The sequence below is a fragment of the Mauremys mutica genome, chromosome 1 (genome assembly GCF_020497125.1).
Source record: "Mauremys mutica isolate MM-2020 ecotype Southern chromosome 1, ASM2049712v1, whole genome shotgun sequence".
NCBI classification, from domain to species: domain Eukaryota; kingdom Metazoa; phylum Chordata; order Testudines; family Geoemydidae; genus Mauremys; species Mauremys mutica.
Window position 1 is genome coordinate 278381300 of NC_059072.1, and position 8674 is coordinate 278389973.

Below are 8674 nucleotides of genomic sequence, written 5' to 3' on the forward strand. Positions count from 1 at the left end.
GCTACACCAATTTACAGAAGCTGAACTATGTACGATAAGGACTGTCAAAGTGGTGTAAAATTCCCTTTGTGTAAATAAGAACTGTGGCTTTTGATTCTATAGTGAACAAGTAGTTTGTGTTTCAGGACTCCATCAGCTTACATTCTGCAGTTGTGGTGGGGATAGTTTCTCCTCCACTGATGTCTCTTTCTGCTGTGTATATATGACCCCAGAGTATATGAGCACCTCCTGCTTTTTTATGTTTTGATTCTCACAATACTCCTGAGAGGTAAACAAGTATTATTCAATTGTATAGTTGAAAAACATCACACAGAAAGTCTCGGTGTAACTAGGAAAAAAACCTAGGGCTTCAGAATCCTAAGCCAGTACCCTGACCACTGGAGCATGCTTCTTGTCTAGAAGATATGCTGAAAGAGACCTGAGGAGCTTCTTTGAGGCAGCTATTTCATATGCAAATTGTGACTGGACTGGACTAAATTATAAAGGGGGGGAATACCACTAAAATTAAAATGTGATTCTACTCTGAAAAGTGGTTGAGTAAAAATGTCATCATGGCTTCTATATTACCTCTATATAGATTTTTTTCTCAGATATCAAGTGAAAAAAAAGCAAACTGGGTGAAATCTCAGCTGCATTGAAGTAAATGGCAAAACTCACATTGACTTCAGTGGGGCCAGCATTTCACCTATTCTTTCTAATATCCAGCCCAGCAAATTCAACCTGGATTCTAACTGTCAAGGTAGGTTATTTTGATTTTGTGTATTCTCTCTCATTTGCAACCCCATTGCCTTCACTTATACCCTCAATTACATCTTTGCAGTCCCAAACAGCTGTCACCTAAAGAAGACTCTGAAAACAATAGGATTGCATGCATGTAACTGAAGACATAATTTGGCTAAAGGAACCTCAGTTAGTGGTCATGATACGGAACAAACCACCTTGACTGTCAAAGCCCAGGGCAAGTTCACAGAATTGACAGTAAGAGAAAACAGCCCTTTCTAGCAAACCGAGGGCTTGGCTACACTTGAGAGTTGCAGCGCTGGGAGTTACAGCACTGGTCGTGCAGCTGTGTAGGAACAGCGCTGGTGTGTGGCCACACTCACAGCTACCAGCGCTGCAGTGTGGCCACATTTGCAGCATTTGCAGCGCTGTTGGGAGTGATGCATTATGGGCAGCTATTCCAGCGTTCAAGTGGCAGCAACGTGCTTTTCAAAAGAGAGGGGTGGGGTGTAGTGTGTAGTGTGACAGGGAGCGGGGGAGAGAGAGAGAGAGTGGATTTTTGGAGCCGACACTGTGTATTAGCTCCCTGCCTTGAAAATCAGAAAATTTTCCAAACCCCTTACTCTTAATTGCAAACAGCCTGCAGACCAGATAAGCAGCACGGACTCCCTTTCTCCCCCACCCCCTTTCTCTCATCAAACAAACACTCAACCCCTGTGAATGAGGCAGGCAGGGGTTTATCTCATTTGATTGTTCACAGTCACTTACAGATTGATCACAGCAAACAGGAGCTGTGTTTGTTTAGATAAGCAGCTCCGGGAGCTCCGAAGCGCCGAGTTCACAACAAAACAAAGAGAGGCTGCATAACAAAACAAAAGAGAGTAATTTACTTAAAAGCATTCTGGGATATTTCCTAATACCCTGGAGGCCAATAACAGCGCTGGTGTGTGTCCACACTTGACGAGCAGCGCTGGATCACCAGTGCTGCACTCGCTACACCCCAAGCAGACCAGGTGTTCAGCCAGCGCTGCAGCCAGGGAGTTGCAGCGCTGGATGTGCCTTGCAGGTGTGGACAGTTACTAATTGCAGCGCTGGAAAGCCTCCACCAGCGCTGCAACTCTCAAGTGTAGCCAAGCCCTGAGCAAACTATATGGAAATTATCAAGACATGAGGATTGTGGAACTCCATCATGTCGTTTTTAATACAATTATTTTTCAGGGTAGAATCACACTTCAAGCTTGCACTACCATTCTACTACCCAGTTTTCACTGTCTTGGTAATTTTCCTCAGACATTCTTCCTTCTAGAAGAAATTTTCCATGCTTGGCCTCTGTCTGATGGTAATGTTATTGTTGTTGTTTGTTGAAGTTGGCAGTAAAAATAGTTCATCTGTTTTAGAGTGCAAGGGCACAAGGAAAATAATCCATTTTCTTCATTATTTAAAAACAAACAAACAAACAAAAAGACAATTTGCGATGCAGGACTCACCCCTGCAGCACCTCCTGCTGGTCGTCCATGGGAATTAGCTCATTTCAGCCCTGGAGCACCCTCTGTTGGCTGGTGATCCTGCTGCTGCTTGGCCCTGTGTCCCTCCCAGGACCTGGTGCCCCTTTCTCTGGGGTGCTGCCCCCTGGCAATACCCCCAGTCTCAGGGTCTCCCCACCTAGGGGAACCCCCAACCCACTATCCCCTCTTTGCCTCAGTATAAGGCTACCACCCAGTCTCCATCTAGCCCCAATTCACTGGAGCAGACTGTAGTATAAGCCACTCATCACAGGCAAAGGGGATTCGAACCTGCTGCCTCTGCCTACCCATAGGCTGTCCCCTGCAACCCAGTACCTAATAGGCCTTACCAGGCCTGCAGCCTTGGGCTTTCCTAGGCCAGAGCTCCCCAGCTCACTTGGCCTTTCCCCAGCCCTGCTCCACTCTAGGGACTTGGTTAAGCTCCCTGCAGCAGGCTCTTCTCTTACTGAAAACAGAGAGAGACTCCTCGGGCTCCTGGCTCACAGCCTCTTATAGGGGCCAGCTGGGCCTGATTGGGGCATGGCCACAGCTGAGCCTACTTTCCCCAATCGGCCCAGGCTTCTTGCCCCAGCCACAGCCCTCTCCTATGCTGTTTTAAGCCCTTCAGACCAGGAGCAGGGGTCCCCCCTGCTACCGCTCTGTTTGCTTGGGCTGCCCTGCTGGCTGGAGCGCTTCCCCCTTCTCTGGCTGCCTTGCTGGCTGGAGCTCCTTCTCCCTTCCTGGGCTGCTGCTGCTGCTGGCTGGAGTGCTCCTTCCCTGGACTGCTACTGCTGCTGCTGAGCAAGTGAGTGAGGGGTGGGGGGGGCCTTGCTGGCCAGCCCCCACTCCCCCATCTCTGGAGGGAGAAGCCAGGACCCCACCACCACCACCACCACTACAGCTACCACCTGTGGGGGGTCCTTCCTGCCTAGCCACCAGGGCTGCTGGAGAAGGAGGAGCTGCTGCTGCTGCTGGAGCTGTGTTTGTCCTGGGGAGCTGCTGGAGCCTGGAGGAGGAGGGAGAGGACTGAGAAGACCACCGGCTGCTGGGGAGCGCCCAAGACTCTAGAGACTGCTGTGGAGGGGGCCATTAAGGACTGAGTGACTCTTTGACTGTGCTCTAGTGGTGGGGGTTTAGACTGTGTTTGTGGGGGCACAGGGGGTGTGGCGTGGAGCCTGCCCCCTTGTCCATCTGTGTCCCCCCCCCAACCCCCACCACCACCGCTGCCCCCTCCACCACCCCTGCAGGCCGCCTACCATCTGCCTCAGTTCCTGCCTCTAGGACTCAGCTGCTCGCCTGGCCTGCCACGCCCTATTGCCACCATTTGGGCCTCTAGCAGCAGCCAGCCAGCCATTGACTTTGCACAAGTGCTTGTGGGTGCACGCACCCCTCCCCTCCCCCGGACTGACCCCTTCCCCTCCGCAACAGGCCCCCCGGCTTTGCCCCTTGTTGCCTGCCCCGTTTGCCCCACGTAGCCTTTGCCCCCCCGCCCCGCCCAGCTTCAGTTTGTTTGCCTGCCCCGCCCGTCTCCCTTTGCAACTTTGTTTGTCCTGCCCCAGCCCTGAAGCCAGCCCCTTGGTCCCTCTGCCCCACTCCCAGCCTGGTTGCTCCCCTCCCTCCGCGGCCCCTCACCCTGATTAGCCCCTCCCCTCGTGCGCCCATAGCCCCATCAGTGCGCTTGTGCCTCTCCCCTGTTTCAGTTGCCCCTCTTGCACTGCACCCCCCATTGCTCTTGTTTCCCCCCCCTCCCCTAGTGCAGCTAGGGGAGCCGGGTTTTGATCCTGTGTCGGTGACCGACCCCCCCCGCCCAAGTCCTTGATAGTCCCCATATCTGCCCTCCTCCCCCAGTTTGGCACCCTCCTCCCTGCCCACAGCCTAGCAGGGAGGAGTGGGTGACCTGTTCTCCCCCCCCGTCCCCTTTCTCCGGTGTTTTCCCTCCCTCCCCACTCAGCATGGAGGGAGACGCGGCGGGTGGGATTCCCGGGATGACGTCTGTCCCCCCTCCCTTGCCTGCTCCCCACAAACGCCTCCCGGTCTCGACCTCAAGCGCCGCTGCCGGACCACCTGCCACCGCTCCCGCTGAGGCGCCGGCAGCGGCGACCGACGGGGTTCCCTCTGCTACTGCCACGTCCCTCGCCCCTTCCGCCTCTGGGGGAGCCCCCCCAGCTGGCGGAAAGGGCCAGGGCAAAAAGAAGGGAAAGGGCCCCGCTAGGAAGACTAAGCCCTCCATGGCGGAGCCTGCCACCGCTGCCACGGCCCCGCCACCGGCCACAGCGTCCCTCCCCGCTGTCCCCTCCACCAGCTCTGCGGGTGCCCCTCCCTCGGCCCCCAGAGCGTACGGCCAGGTGGCGGTGGCCCCCCCGCCCGCCGCTACGTCATCTCCCCCGACCGCCGCCTCCGCTACCATCTACAGTGGCCGGGGCCCCTTCCCCACCCTGACCCGGAAGCACGGCGTTCGCTGCCTCCTGGTGCCCGCCTCGCCCCACGTGGAGACCTACGTGCGGGCGTTGGCGAGGGTGGTGGGGCCCACGGCCATCGTGGCGGCCTCCAAAATGTACGGCAAGGTGGTCTTCTTCCTTGCCTCGGAGGCCGCCGCCCAGGAGGCGGTGGAGAAGGGCCTGGCGGTGGGGGGCGTGTTCGTCCCCCTGGAGCCGCTGGAGGACCTGGGTGTCCGAGTGGTCCTGACCTCCGTCCCTCCCTTCCTGCCTAATGTCGCCCTGTTACCCGCCCTCTCTACTTTGGGGAAGCCCATCTCCGTGGTGAACCCTCTCCCCTTGGGCTGAAAGGACCCCGCCCTCCGTCACGTCCTCTCGTTCCGCCGACAGGTGCAGCTTCAACTGCCGCCGGCGGCACGTGGCGGAGAGGCGCTCGAGGGGTCCTTCTTGGTCCCCTATCAGGGGGCCCAGTACCGGGTGCATTACGCCACGGGGGAGGCCTGGTGCTTCCTCTGCCGGGCGACGGGGCACGTCCGGAGGGACTGCCCCTTGGCCTGGCTCGGAGGAGCTCTCGGGACCCCCGAGCCCCGGCAGGCTGCCGGCCCCGCCATCGCCGGTGCCCCTGACCGCCCGGTACCCAGAGCCGCCCCTCCTCCCCCTCGGTCCGTCACTGCTCCCGCTCGGGCCTCAGGGGTGCGTTCTCCGGGGCGCCCAGATGAGCGGGAGAGCCCCGCCTCCGCTGCCTGCACTCTGGCGGGGCCTGTGGAGGAGGGTGCGGCAGGGGTACTGCCGGGCGTGGGAGGGGGCTCTCCCCAGGGGGACTCCTCCCTCCCTCCTGTTGTTCCACCAGTGCCTCTCCCAGCCCCCAAACTGTCTTCCCTGCCCCCTGACCCAATCCCTGTTGACCAGCCCGCAGGCGATGCCATGGAGGGCTGGACCCGGGTGGAGGGTAAGCGGGGTAAGCGGAAGGCTTGGGCTTAACTCGTGCCATCTGCCGTGGAAGCCCCCCGTAAGACCAGAAAGGGGGCCGCAGGCACCGAGCCTTCCGCCATGTCCACGGGGACACACCATCTGCCGATGACGGCTAGGGAAGACGTGGCAGCACCGGAGGGTACCACCATCCCTCCTCCGCAGTCCCTCCCTGCGGGGGCCCCCGATGCAGCCCCTCCTGTTCCCTTGCCACCTGTGCCCCCCGCAATACCCGAGGTGAGCGTCGCCTCGGGCGTAAGTGGGGAGGGTTCTGGGGTGGTGGGTGGTGAGCTCCCCTCCATCTTTGCGGAGATCGAGGCCCTGGGTCTGACCCCGGTCACCCAGGGGGAGGACGACCCTCTACCAATGGGCCTCGACCTGGCCAACCTCACCCCAGCTCCCCCTTCCCCATGCTCCACCATCCCTCCTGCTACGTCCGCTCCCGCCTCCGAGGGTCCCCTGGACTCCTCGACCTGCCCGGCTGCGGATGGCACCCTGCTGCTGGCCGCCGAGCCTGTTGAGGCGACGGCCGGTGCCTCGTGGCCGGGAGACAAGCTACTGGGGGTGTCCCTCGGTGGTGCGGGGCGATCGAGTTCCTTCCCGGGTGGGGGCCCCCCTGAGGGTTCCACATCTCCCCGTGCCGCGGCTGCTCTGCCTACCATTTAGCCCGAGCCTGGTGTCACTGGGGACCCCCTCCCTACCCCTCCAACCCCTGTGCCTGGCCGCGAGGAGCCGCTTACCGATGGTCCTGCTCCTGCGGCCCAGGGTCCCATCACTGTCCCTCCCCCAACACTGCTCCTGACCCCAGCCCTGCCCCCTCCACCTCCTGTAATGTTATTGCCGCCCCTGGGGCTGTCTCCTTCCCTTTCCCGGAGGATGACTCAAAGGGAGCGGCCTTTGCGTTCCTCAGTCCGGACCCACTAGGGGCTGCGCTCTTCCCTCCGCCCCCCCCCATTGAGCCAAGGTCCGGGGCGGACCAGGTGGCGCCAGTCCATCAGGCGCCACGTCGCGGGTCCGCCCCTTGTTTACCCGTCCCAGCGGGCCACGGGGCTGCGCCAGAGGCCCCACCGGTGGACCCCCGGAGGCCAGTGACCCTGCCCCCCCATACGCTGCGAGAGGAGTTGCGGGAGTTCTTGGAGGACGTCCGGGGCTCCCGCAACAAGGTCGTGCTTGCTCTCCAGCGCTGGGGGGACTTCCACCGGATCCTCCTGGCCACGCGGGCCCTCATTGGGGAGGGCAAGGGGACCGGGAAGCAGAATGTCGCGGCTTACCACCGGGCGCGCGGCTTCCGTGACTCCCTGCTCGCCTTCGGGGTGGGCCACGGTTTGCTGCGCGGCCCAACGGGGGCCGTGAGCGCCCCTGCTGACGTGGATCCCCCCCAGCCCTCCTCATGGCAGTCATCACCTTCGCCACACTAAACACCCGGAGCTGTAGGGTGGGTTTCCGCAGGAGCCAGGTGCTCTCCTTCCTTCGGGAGGGGGGGTACTCTGTGGTTTTCCTGCAGGAGACCCACACGGATCCGGCCGCCGAAGCTAGCTGGCGGCTGGAGTGGGGGGACGGGGTCTACTTCAGCCATCTCACCACCCGTCAGGCTGGAGTGGCTACCCTGTTCTCCCCCGACCTACGGCCAGAGGTGCTGGGGGTCGCCGAGGCTGTGCCGGGCCGCCTGCTGCACCTCCGGGTCCGCATGGCGGGGCTTGTGGTCAACCTCATCAACGTCTATGCCCTGACATCGGCCCCGGAGCGGCTGCGGTTCTATCGGCAGGCGTCCGCCTTCCTCGGCTCCCTGGATCCTCGCGAGTGCCTGGTCCTGGGCGGGGACTTTAACACCGTCCTCGAGGAGCGGGACCGCTCGGGGACCGAGCAGAGCCCAGCCGCCGCGGACGTCCTCAGGGAGATCGTCGCCCATCACTCCCTGGTGGACGTCTGGCGCGACCACCACCCGGACGACGCCTCCACGTACACCTATGTCCGGGTGGAAGCCCATCGGTCATGCCACTCCCGGTTGGACCGCATCTATCTGTCCCGGTTCCATCTCTCCAGGGCCCAGTCCTCCAGCATCCGGCCGGCCCCTTTTTCGGACCACCACCTCGTCACCGTGACGGCCTCTCTCTGCGCGGAGAGGCCGGGGCCGGCCTATTGGCACTTCAACAACAGCTTGCTGGAGGATGGGGGCTTTGTGGCGTCCTTCCGGGAGTTCTGGCTGGCCTGGCGAGGGCAGCGGCGCGCCTTTCCCTTGGCGCGGCGGTGGTGGGATGTGGGGAAGGTGCGCGTCCGGCTCTTCTGCCGTGACTACACCCGGGGCGCCAGCCGACGGAGGGATGCGGCGATAGGGCAATTGGAGCGGGAGGTCTTAGAGCTGGAGAGGCGTCTGGCTGCCAGACCCGAGGATCCATCCCTTTGCGGAGCGTGCCGGGAGAAGCGGGAGGAGCTCCGGGTCCTGGAAGACCATCGGGCCCGGGGCGCCTTTGTTCGATCCTGCATCCGCCTCCTTCGGGAGATGGATCGCGGCTCCCGCTTCTTCTACGCCCTGGAGAAACGGAGGGGGGCCAAGAAGCACGTCACCTGCCTCCTGGCGGAGGACGGCTCCCCCCTCACGGATCCGGCGGAGATGTGTGAGAGGGCCCGGACCTTCTACGCGCGCCTTTTCTCCCCGGATCCGACCGATCCTGCCGCTTGCAGAGTGCTCTGGGACGGACTCCCGACGGTCAGTGCGGGCGACCGGGACCGGCTAGAGCTGCCTCTCACTCTGGCCGAGTTCTCGGAAGCCCTCCATCGCATGCCCACCAATAAATCCCCGGGCATGGACGGGCTGACCGTGGAGTTCTACCGCGTGTTCTGGGACGTCCTCGGCCCAGACCTAGTCACTGTCTGGGCCGAGTCCTTGCGGGGCGGGGTCCTCCCTCTTTCGTGCAGGCGAGCCGTGCTCGCTTTATTGCCGAAGAGGGGGGACCTCCGCGATTTACGGAATTGGCGTCCCATCTCGCTCCTCAGCACAGACTATAAAATCGTTGCGAAGGCCATTTCGATTCGGCTAGGGTCCGTGCT